Source organism: Carassius auratus, chromosome 45, assembly GCF_003368295.1.
Source record: "Carassius auratus strain Wakin chromosome 45, ASM336829v1, whole genome shotgun sequence".
NCBI lineage: Eukaryota > Metazoa > Chordata > Actinopteri > Cypriniformes > Cyprinidae > Carassius > Carassius auratus.
Genome location: NC_039287.1, coordinates 735,471 through 746,434, shown reverse-complemented (window position 1 = coordinate 746,434; position 10,964 = coordinate 735,471). Strand labels below are relative to the sequence as shown.

At 39.6% G+C, this 10,964-nt stretch overlaps 1 protein-coding gene across 4 annotated transcripts in view; it reads left to right on the top strand.

Annotated features, from left to right (window-relative positions):
• The first annotated feature begins 10,214 nt into the window (after nucleotides 1–10,214).
• Nucleotides 10,215–10,964, top strand: part of LOC113062800 (myelin transcription factor 1-like protein) — a 51,609-nt gene continuing 50,859 nt past the window's right edge. For 3 of the 4 annotated variants that reach the window (XM_026232793.1, XM_026232791.1, XM_026232788.1), the window contains exon 1: nucleotides 10,215–10,486. The gene's annotated coding sequence lies outside the window, so the exon portion shown is untranslated. The remainder of the gene's footprint in view (nucleotides 10,487–10,964) is intronic. The other variant, XM_026232790.1, reaches the window with a different exon arrangement.

Below are 10,964 nucleotides of genomic sequence, written 5' to 3'. Positions count from 1 at the left end.
TTGCACAAGAAGGGCAAGACTCAAAAGGTCATTGCAAAAGAGTCTGCTGTTTACAGAGCTCTTTGCACAAGCACATTAATAGAGAGGCGAAGGGAAGTAAAAGATGTGGTAGAAAAAAGTGTACAAGCAATAGGGATAACCGCACCCTGGAGAGGATTGTGAAACAAAACCCATTGAAAAATGTGGGGGAGATTCACAAAGAGTGGACTGCAGCTGGAGTCAGTGCTTCAGGAACCACTACGCACAGACATATGCAAGACATGGGTTGCAGCTGTCGCATTCCTTGTGTCAAGCCACTCTTGAACAACAGACAGTGTTAGAAGCGTCTCACTTCAAAAAGGACTGGACTGCTGTTGAGTGGTCCACAGTTATGCTCTCTGATGAAAGTAAATTTTGTATTTCCTTTGGATATCAGGGTCCCAGAGTCTGAAGGAAGAGAGGAGAGTCATCTGTTGGTGTCAATGGTGTTGGTCCACTGTGTTTTCTGTGGTCCAAGGTCAACACAGCCGTATACCAGGAAGTTTTAAAGCACTTCATGCTTCCTGCTGCTGATCAACTTTATGGAGATGCAGATTTCATTTTCCAACAAGACTTCGCACCTGCACACAGTGCAAGCTACCAGTACCTGGTTTAAGGACAATGTTATCCCTGTTATTAATTGGCCAGCAAACTCACCTGACCTTAACCCGATAGAAAATATATGGGGTATTGTGAAGAGGAAGATGCGATATGCCAGACACAACAATGCAGAAGAGCTGAAGGCCACTATCAGAGAAACCTGGGCTCTCATAACACCTGAGCAGAGCCACAGACTGATCGACTCCATGCCACGCTACTTTGCTGCAGTAAATCAGGCAAACAGATCCCCAACTAAATATTGAGTGCTGTACATGCTCATACTTTTCATGTTCATACTTTTTATGGCCAAGATTTCAAAAATTCCTTTCTTTGTATTGGTCTTTAGATTAAGTTATATTCAAATTTTCTGAGATACTCAATTTGGGATTTTCCTTAGCTGTCAGTTAAAATCATCAAAATTAAAATAAATAAACATTTGAAATATATCAGTCTGTGTGTAATTAATGAATGTAATATACAAATTTCACTTTTTAAATGGAATTAGTGAAATAAATCTGCTTTTTGATGATATTCTAATTATATGACCAGCACCTATATGATTTGCATAAAAGACAAGAATTAATTAAATAATATAAGTAAATAAAAACTGGTTGTTAGGAATAGTCCACCAAAAAATTCTGATGTCATTAACTCAATTTAATGTTTTTTGTTCCCATTCACTTCCATTGTATGGACAAAAATACAGTGGAAGTCAATGGGATCCAAAACTGTTTGGTAATAATGAGCTTATTTATTTATTTATTTTTAAGATCTTCTTTTGTGCTCATCAGAAGAATGAAATGCATACAGGTTTGGAACAACATGAGGTTGAGTAAATTTTGAATTTACATTTTTGGTTGAACGAACAATTTAACTTAAAAAGCTATTAAAACTATAAATTAAAAAAAAGATAATGAAGCTAAAATAAAATATAAATATTATGTGAAAAACATCAACTTTAGAAAACTAAGAAATTATGCCTTGGCTACTAACTGAAATTAAATAAGTTGAAGTTGAAGTTAATTTAAAACAAGATAAAAGATAAAAATAAAGATAAGGGAAAGCTAAATTGGAATTTAAATAAAAATAAAAAACTAGATTGCTAAAACAAACTAGAGTTAAAATGCAAGCTGAAAATATTAAATATAAGCTCATTTAAATATTAATATTTATATACTGTAATAGAAAAAAATACTAAAACAACACTGCATGAAAATTCATCCAAAACTGGTGTATGGGCTGAAAGATATTTTGATTATAAATTAGCTTAGATATAGTTAAATGTAATAAAAATATCCATATTAGCAATTTACACTGCTTAGCAACATGCTTATGTCAAACTATTGAAATTGTGTTTGCTGAGTAGTAGACATTGAGGCAGCTAGTCAGGTTTTGGAACAGCACTATTGTTTAGCCTGCATAACAATAAAAGTGTACACAAACACACCACTGGTAAAGCCAGGCAGGTCAAGACAAGCCTGTACTCTCTCCTCTTGCTTCCCTTTTCAGACAAGAACAGAGGGGTGTGAAACAGAGGGGCTCTGTCTGCATCTAAAGCCTGCTGGGAAAGGCTGTACTCTCATCTCCCACACAGCAGAATGCATATGCACCAAAATCCTCTTCACTTTAAAACAACCTTGCCCTTAAGCCTCCTCCGGTACTCCCGACGGGTCGTCTCAAGAAGCGTGTCCTCTGGTCTACCTTTGCTGGGGATGGTGACCTCCACTGAGGCTTGAGAGATGCCTTGGCCCAGAGCATTGTGGGTACTCTAAGACTGGATGACATACACAGCACGGAAGCACTGATGAGGAGCTTTGCTGAACCTAGTGATCCATGTCACTGCCTCGATGGGACACACACCCGATATAAATCCACTGACATTACGGCGGATTGATGTTTATATACAAGAGTTTTCAGCTGAAAAGCTGAATTACCAATGAAAGAGGGACCATAATGCATTGTGGTTCAGAAGATTCATGTCTGTCTCTTCTGTGATTTTTTTTTAGCTTCTACCAAACTTAAAGAATGAAATGAGATATAGTAAATTACTGAAGATATCAGATTTTGCTCCAGCATGCTAAAGTAAACACTGTAAAGCTGAATTGTGTAATTTCTGTGCCATTACTGGCAGCAAATACAATGGGAAAGATTACTCATAAACACATGTATTTTTAAATATATAATTATATGTTTTAATCTTTTTTTATTACATATACACTACAATGGTGGGGTCAGTATATATTTTTTTTGTCTCATGCTCACCAAGGCTGCATTTATTTGATAAAAAAATACAGTGAAAATTTAAACATAAACAATTTAAAATAACTAAGTTCTGTTCTGTTTCATTTTTAATTCTGTTTAAAATTTCATTTATTCCTGTAATGGCAAAGCTGAATTTTCAGCAGTCTTTACTCCAGTGTCACATGATCCTTCAATCATACAGACCCCAAACTTTTAAACATAAAATACAATATTTATGTTTCTTTTTTATATTTAAAATACGTTTGTTTGTGTGTGTGTGTGTGTTTGTGTATTTTTTCTAATGATACCGAGCTGATTAGCCGATACTGATTTTATACTGCTGATACTGATTATCTTAAAGAAATTAAATACAGAGCTATAATATTCAGCTACCATTTTTTTCTGATATATTTACACTCAAATAAAAAGTCTCTTTACAACTCATTTGCACATAGTCTTACAGATTTATTCAAATGTGCATATATAATTGTAATTACAAAAAAAGCTCCTCTTTGTTTTTGTTTTATAGCTAACTAACAAATGGTGAACAGTGGATAACTTTGGTAAATGCCACGTTAAGTGACATACTGTTCAAAATATTATAATAAAAAGAACACTATGGTAGGAGACCCAACTGCCTGGCTGACCGCTGACACAATAACATAAAAAAGGCAGGCTGGAGTTGGGCAAATATACCTGAGGAAGCCAAGATCCACCTGGGAGAATGTCCTGTGGATATCAGGGTCCCAGAGTCTGAAGGACGAGTGGAGAGTCATCTGTTGGTGTCAATGGTGTTGTTCCACTGTGTTTTCTGTAGTCCAAGGTCAACACAGCCATATACCAGGAAGTTTTAAAGCACTTCATGCTTCAAGCTGTTTTGCAGCTTTTTGGTAAAGCACATCATTCTACTGTCTTCAGAAAATTAAATGAGGCCTTCAAAGAAAAGAACACTGTCCCTACAGTCAAACATGGTGGAGGTTCACTGATGTTTTGGGGTTGCTTTGCTGCCTCAGGCTAGATATCTTGACTGTGTGCATGGTATTATGAAACCTGAAAACTACCAAAGAATTCTGGGGCACAATGTAGGGCACAGTATCAGAATGCTGGGTCTCCGTTACCAGTCATGGGTCATACAGCAGGACAATGACCCAAAGCATGTTTCAAAAAGCACCCAAAAATGGTTTAAGACAAAGTACTAGAGAGTTCTGAAGTGGCCAGCAATGAGCTCAGATCTAAATCCCATAGAGCACCTGTGGAGAGATCTAAAAACAGCAGTTGGGAGAAGAACCCCTTCAAATCTGAAAGACCTGGAGCAGTTTACAAATGAAGAGTGGTCCAAAATTCCAGTAGAGAGCTGTAAGTAACTCAATGGTTACAGAAAGTGATTGATTTCAGTATTTTTTTCCAAAGGGTGTGCTACCAAATATTAAGTGTTAATAATTTTGATCAGTCCATTTTTAGAGATCTGTGTAGAATCTTTTTTTTTTTTTTTAATAAACATGAGAACACCAAAGCATTTGCAATTGCACCAATTTTCTGGGAGAAGTAGGGGTACAAATATTTTTTGTTCATCACTATATAGGCTTACTTATAAAAAGGCTGAATTAGAATTGTCTCGACATGTTAAATTGTTATAAGAAAATGATGCATTTCACCTTTAAATTTAATTTGTTAATGCTTGTTATTTGTGTGCCTTTTGAATGAGATTTGAAGATGCTTTCAGTCTGTCTGCATGATCATAAATGTCATCATCATATACACCAGGGAAACAGACAGCCATTTAGCACTCCTGGTTTCAGATGGATGATGTGGGTCATTTATCCTTGCATTCAGGCACCTCTAAACACTGTGGGCAAGAATCTCACACACAATCAACAGACTGAGTCAGTCGCATTACTACAATTATCCAATTAGCCACCGCATGTATTAGTCAGTGTGCACCTACACCTTTTAAAAGCATATGGCTGTTGAATGAGTCTCCGTAGTGCTGCTTAAACCTTCTTCACACATAGCAGACAGACACAGGGAGCGGCTCGAGAGCTAGGGTTAAATGAAAAGTATGCTCCAGGCTTTATGCAAAATTATTTCTGTCTTTAAAATCTTGGAAAAACAGCTTGAATTTAGCACAGATAATAAGAGAGAGGTTTTATTCCTCCATGTTGTCTGTCTTACTCCATGTCTTCCAAACCTTCTGATACGACCTCCATATGTCTTGTTTTGGGTAGTGGTGCCTAGAAAAGGTGTGTTCCCGACCCGAAGGTTGTTCCAAATATTTCAGTTGACCATATTTTACAGCAGCATACATATGTCCCTCATGGAGAAGGCAATCCCAGAATGCATTGTGCAAAGTGCATCCAAGATGGTGGAGGCGGGTGGAATGATGATTACATTCAATGTTATATTTAATACAGAAAAGTATCTATAAGAAAATTAAATGTAATGAAAAAATTTTTCATTATCCAGTATCCTGCAAAAAAATATTGTTAAAAAATCATATTCCTAAGGAGAATTGTCTGGTATTACAGCCAAAATATCTTAAAATCCTTAAAACGAGATACATTTATAGATTTGTTTTTATTTATTTTTAACTTTAGACTGAAGATCTTCCAATGCAGTAAGAAAGAATTAACTTATTTTATTTTTATGAAAACAGGTACAAATGTCTTGTGCAGTGTTGCTTCAATTCAGTTCATTTTTAAATTTTCTGTTTTGTGTTTTTTTTAACTGCACAACAAGACATTCATTTTTTTCACTCAATGTAAAACAAGTTAACAAACATGTGTATATCTGCATAATATATTAGAAAAAATAATAGTCAGAAAAATATATATATATTTTAGCGAGTCCTTAGTCAAAATAATAAAAAAATAAATCTAGTTGTGTTTTTGTTGAGTATGATATTTGTTATATAAGATTTTATAGTGCATTGTGTAATATAGTGAGAATATGGGGGGAGGAAACTAAATTTTATTAAGATGACCACACATGCAATATGGTGCAGTTGCTGATATTTATAAGGCCAAAAAGTAAGGTGAAATTCTGTTGATTGGAAGATAAATCAGTGTTTTAGAATTTTGTATTTCAAATATGATAGAACACCAAAATATATTAAAATCAATTGTAAATCGAGCCACCCATGCTATCTGTGTGGAGTACAGAGTTGCTGTCTATGTAGAACTTTCAAAAATATCACCAAGATGGCTGGGATTGTGGTGTATAGTACCTTGGTCAATAATCTTCACCAGAAAAGTAATGTTGGTGGACCTGGTGGACAAAGCAAACAGCATAGCTATGACAGTCCTATAGCTAGACCATCCACAAATTCATACTAGTCTATGCTGGTCTTTTCAGCGGGGAACTTTAAGAGGGACTCATGTTACAAAGGTGACAAGGAGGTGCTGGATGAAGCAGCATTTGTGTGGATGCTTGCGAACCATCTGTGCCCCTTCCCCTCCTCTCCAGCTAAGCGGCTGCACTGCAGACTGTTAAAAACCTGGGCTTTCTTTTCATTTTTGAACCCTGCACTGACGGCCTTTCTCTCTCTCTCTGCCTCATTCGCTCTTTCTCGCTCATTCCAGCTTTGCTTTTAACTCCACACTAGTGGAGACTGTTTGCTGACACTGAGGCATATTGACAGTGATGTGTGAATGACAAACCGTGCTGTGGGTTTCTCTGCTTTCCTTCTCCTCTCTCTCTCACTCACTCTCTTTTTCACGCTCCTTTTCTTCCTCTTTCTCGCACTCATTTTACTCTCCCTCTCTCTCTCACGCCTCTTAGCCCCCTCTTCACTCACTTGCTATCTCTCTCCTCTCTCTCTCTGTCTCTGCGAGATACATTATTCAAGCCAGGCAGTTAAAGTAGGTCACACCGTCATAGCCTTCAAACATGCCTGGATTGGGGAGGTAGCAGAGGCATGTGCACACACACAAATATAAACACACAACACGTTCTCTCACACACAGAGGTCTTGCCTTCTCCAACTCCCTTGTTCTGAATCTTCATCAAACCACTGATTGATGTGTGAAATTCAGTAGCGCAAAAACAGGGCATGAGAGGGTGTGTGTATGTGTGTGTGCATGTGGAATCTCCATTAAGTGCAAATAGAGGGATGTTCATTTGACTACAGCGAAGTAATTATGGCTTAAATTAAGATTCTGTCTCTGTTCTTTCTATATATATATGACTCTCTGTCTGTCTGTCTGTCTGTCCATACATCCACCGATCTGTCTATATGTTGATACAGCCATGTCTATACCTCCATCCATCCATGTCTATCAGTTTCTGTCTGTTGATCCATCTATGTCTATCAATATGTCATCCATCCTTCCCTCTCTCCTATATATACACACACACATATACATGCATATAATGTATAGGTGTGTGGGTGTGCATTTCTTATGTAATCTGTACACTTAACAAAAGAATAACACAGACTGAAAGAAACACTTCACATACTTCCACAAAGAAGACAACAATTTGTTCTGTCTAACATTAACTTCCTGTTTACAAAGCTTTGAATGTTTTCTCCAATTCCATTCACAGTAGAACCGAGCCAACACAAGCTATAATCATAAGAAGAACACAATATGGTGGATGAAACAGACATAGGAAGACACTCACAAACATATTCAAACATACACACATACAATGGAATGCTAAGTCCAGCACCTGTCACTGTCACATGGTATCCAAACCCAAAGCTGATGATAACAGTTCGGTGAATGGATCTGAACCACCCTGCCTCAGCCAACCCCTCACACCTCTGACACACTCTACCCTTTCTCTCCACCTCTCTGCAGCAAATGAGTGAGAAATGCTCCCTCCTCTCTCCTCCATCATCATCTCTCCAGCAGGCCATCTGTCAGCACTAATGAATGCACACTCATTTGCATGGCTGATGAGCGCTCCTCGTTTGGCGCAGCCTTAACGGAAGGTCGCGTTCTGTCGCTTCTGCAACAGCAAATTTTGGCAGCGAGCGAGGAGAGAGAGTGAGAAAGCGAGTCAGAGACCTACAGAGAGATTAATGGTGGAGACGGCGAGAGGAAAGAGAAAGAATCGTGAAAACAGATCCATAGAAGATCTATTTCTTTGTTACAGACCGTTTTTTGCACGCCTCTGATAATTTATGTTCATTATCCGAGTGTGTTACTTTTCTCTTATACTTCATATATGTATTTTTATGCATGTGTTGATCTAAGTCACTGCGAGTAGGCCCATGTGTATGTGAGTATCTGTGCATGAGTGTGTCACAGCCCTACACACCTTCTTAGGAAATAAATCAGCTCCTATGAGGCTTACCAGCCTATCACAATGCATTTGTCTCTTCCACTAGGGGAGACATGTCTGCACCCCTCCGTTCCTCTCCCTCGCTGCCTCAGCTCTTTCCCTTTGCGTGTATGTGTGTGTGCGTGTGTACATGTCTCCTCCAGTCTCCTGTTCTCCCAGCCTCCCCTGCCTTTCTCCTTTAATTACCGCTCTTTCCTCCCTCCACCCACCCCAACCCCCTCCACCCCCAAATCCCTTGCTCTCCGTGGCAGAGGATGCTCTCGTTCCCCCTGCCTCTTTCCGCCTGTCTCCTCATTTCCCACCACAGTGCCTGTTTCTCCTGGTCCTAGAGCTGTGTTTTTCATTTTCTTGAGTTAAGGATTAAGAATTTGATTTCTGATCTCATCTCCTGGAGAACGTCGAGATCTATTGGATCGGAGGGTCTAGACAGGCTTCTCCAAGCACTGCGGCTACGAGAGCCTCATTATTGGTGATTGAATGTGCGTGTGTGCGCAAGTTTGTGTGTACGTACGCTCACGACTGCATTCGAAGTCTATCGATCGGCCTGTTTTTTCAGGCAGACAAGGCGTAGGCATTTCTAAGTAGCCCACTATGGCACGTGCACATTGAACGACGCATGTCGTATGTTCTTCACTTTAGAAAAAGTCGGCAACATGCATTCATAGTCACAATGGTTAGCCTTGCTCGTGAATACTGAAAGTGTAGACATGGGTTCTGGGATATCAGCCAAGTACATATGCATTTCATCTAATGGGAGTCTGCTCTCATATGCGTAATTGCCACAGGGTTGCATTTCACAGCAGCCCCACTCGAGCAATGCTCATGAGGAACAGCACCCTTCACGCCTGTCCCCACCACTGGCATGATAGACATGCTCCCTTTCCATTAATTAGCTTCTCCATTTTATGTTGGCCACTCTGACATTTTCCTGCTGCTAATTCACTGATTAAACCTATTAACGTGATTAGGAAGGCATTTCCAAGACAGCTGCCATTATATGCGCCACACCATTGAGAGGTAACCAGGCTGCCTTGTTTTGTGGGTTTTTTCTTGCATGGGTAGAGAGAATATTGGGGGGGGGGGTCTAAAATTAACTGCCATCTCTGCTTCACTTCAGCACCAGGAGCTGTCCAGTAGGTTCTTTATTTCAGCACCAGGGGCTGTCCAGTGTTTCCCCTTGTTTCAGCACCAGGTGCTGTCCGCTTATGTTTCAGCACTTGTGAATCTCTCAAGATTCTGCAAATAAAACATAAAATAACAATGTAAGTTGTCCTAAAATGCTTTTAAAATCCTGTCAAATTGGTTCAAAGGTTTTGAAAAGAACTGGAATTTCTTGTTCATCCTTTTTGTCTTGGTTTTGATTAGAAATATAACTAAATCAATTGAGATTTTATTGAAAGTGTTGTTAAATGAAGCAATTGTCAGCAGGGATTTAAAGTAGACGTAGACTTAGCCATTGTGTACCACGGTGTTTGCTTAATTTTCAATGAGGCACATTTTTACTGGCACATAATTCATATTCTATATCAAATACAGACACCCACACTGCTGCACACGCTAGCGCGCTCATATGGCTTTGTAGACTCTTTAGTCTGTGGGGAGAGCAGGGCAGGGAGTGACTAGAAACAGACTGTCTATGGCTGAATTAATATGGGAGAGACCGATTAAGGTTATACATTTCCAGGCTGTCCTTTGTTCTCTGGCTTTGGGCAGACTGGTTTGTTTATCTTGTGATACAGTTTCTGCTTCCTTTTGTTTTTGGCCCAGCAGCCTGTGCATCTTCTAAGCCAAGGGTCTAAGCTGTCTGTTTGTCTGTCTGTCGGTCGATCAGAAGAGGTGAGTAAGTCTGGCTCTGCATCCTCTACACTTACTGCTGCTGCTGCAGTGTCTCATCGCTTCTGGAGACCGGCTCACACGCTTCACTCTCTACCGCCTCACACATTCTGCTCACAGCTCCCTTCCTATGCTCCAACTCTCTCACTCCCCTCCTCCCTGTCTGTCTGTGTCTCTCCTTCCCTCCATACCTCTCTCTCTCTCTCTTTCTCTCTCTCTCTTTTACTTTCTCTCTCCCTCGCTCTCCCGCTCTTTCAACTGCCTTTCCAGAGTGGCTGCAGTTCCCTGCTTCTCCACTCTCTCTCCCTCCATCTCTCCAAGTGCTAGCGGAATACCGAGCTCAGACAAAGAAAGCTCGGGAGAACAGAGGAGAGAAGTGAAAGAGTGTGCATTGAGGGACGAATAAAGCGCTTTAAAGAGCAAAAGTAAAAGACGGGTGCAGACTTTCAGACCTACGGTGTGTGAGGAGACAGAGAGAGGGGGAGAGAAAGACAGTGTCGCCATTTCAGTAGGTTTCACTTTGTTTACTTCTTGTTCTTCTTGTTTTGCCATGCTGGCATGTCGTGGCCTCATAATCTATGTTCTTTTACGAACAAGGAGTTTGCATGTTTGTCTGCGTGTATATGTGTTTGAGAAAATAAGGCATTCTAATGCATTCATGAAGACATCACTTTTGCATTCCAACACACAGGGCTGCAGAGTAGCTGTTTGACAAAGTAAGCTCCGCTACCTCTTTGCCTTTCAAACTGCAATGCTATAGCTATCTGACCGACTAGTGGTTGTTTCCAGTTACATATGTGCATGACACTCAATAATTAGTGTCCAAAAAAAATAGATTTTTCACCCAAGCCTGACAGTTTATTCTTATGTAATACTTTTAAGGAAATAGTGATTTTGAATGCTGTTCCCTTTTGGCTATTTTTGCATGTTTAGGAGCAAAATTACAGGAGCGTCATACACATTTTCACCTCAGGAGAATGACTGTG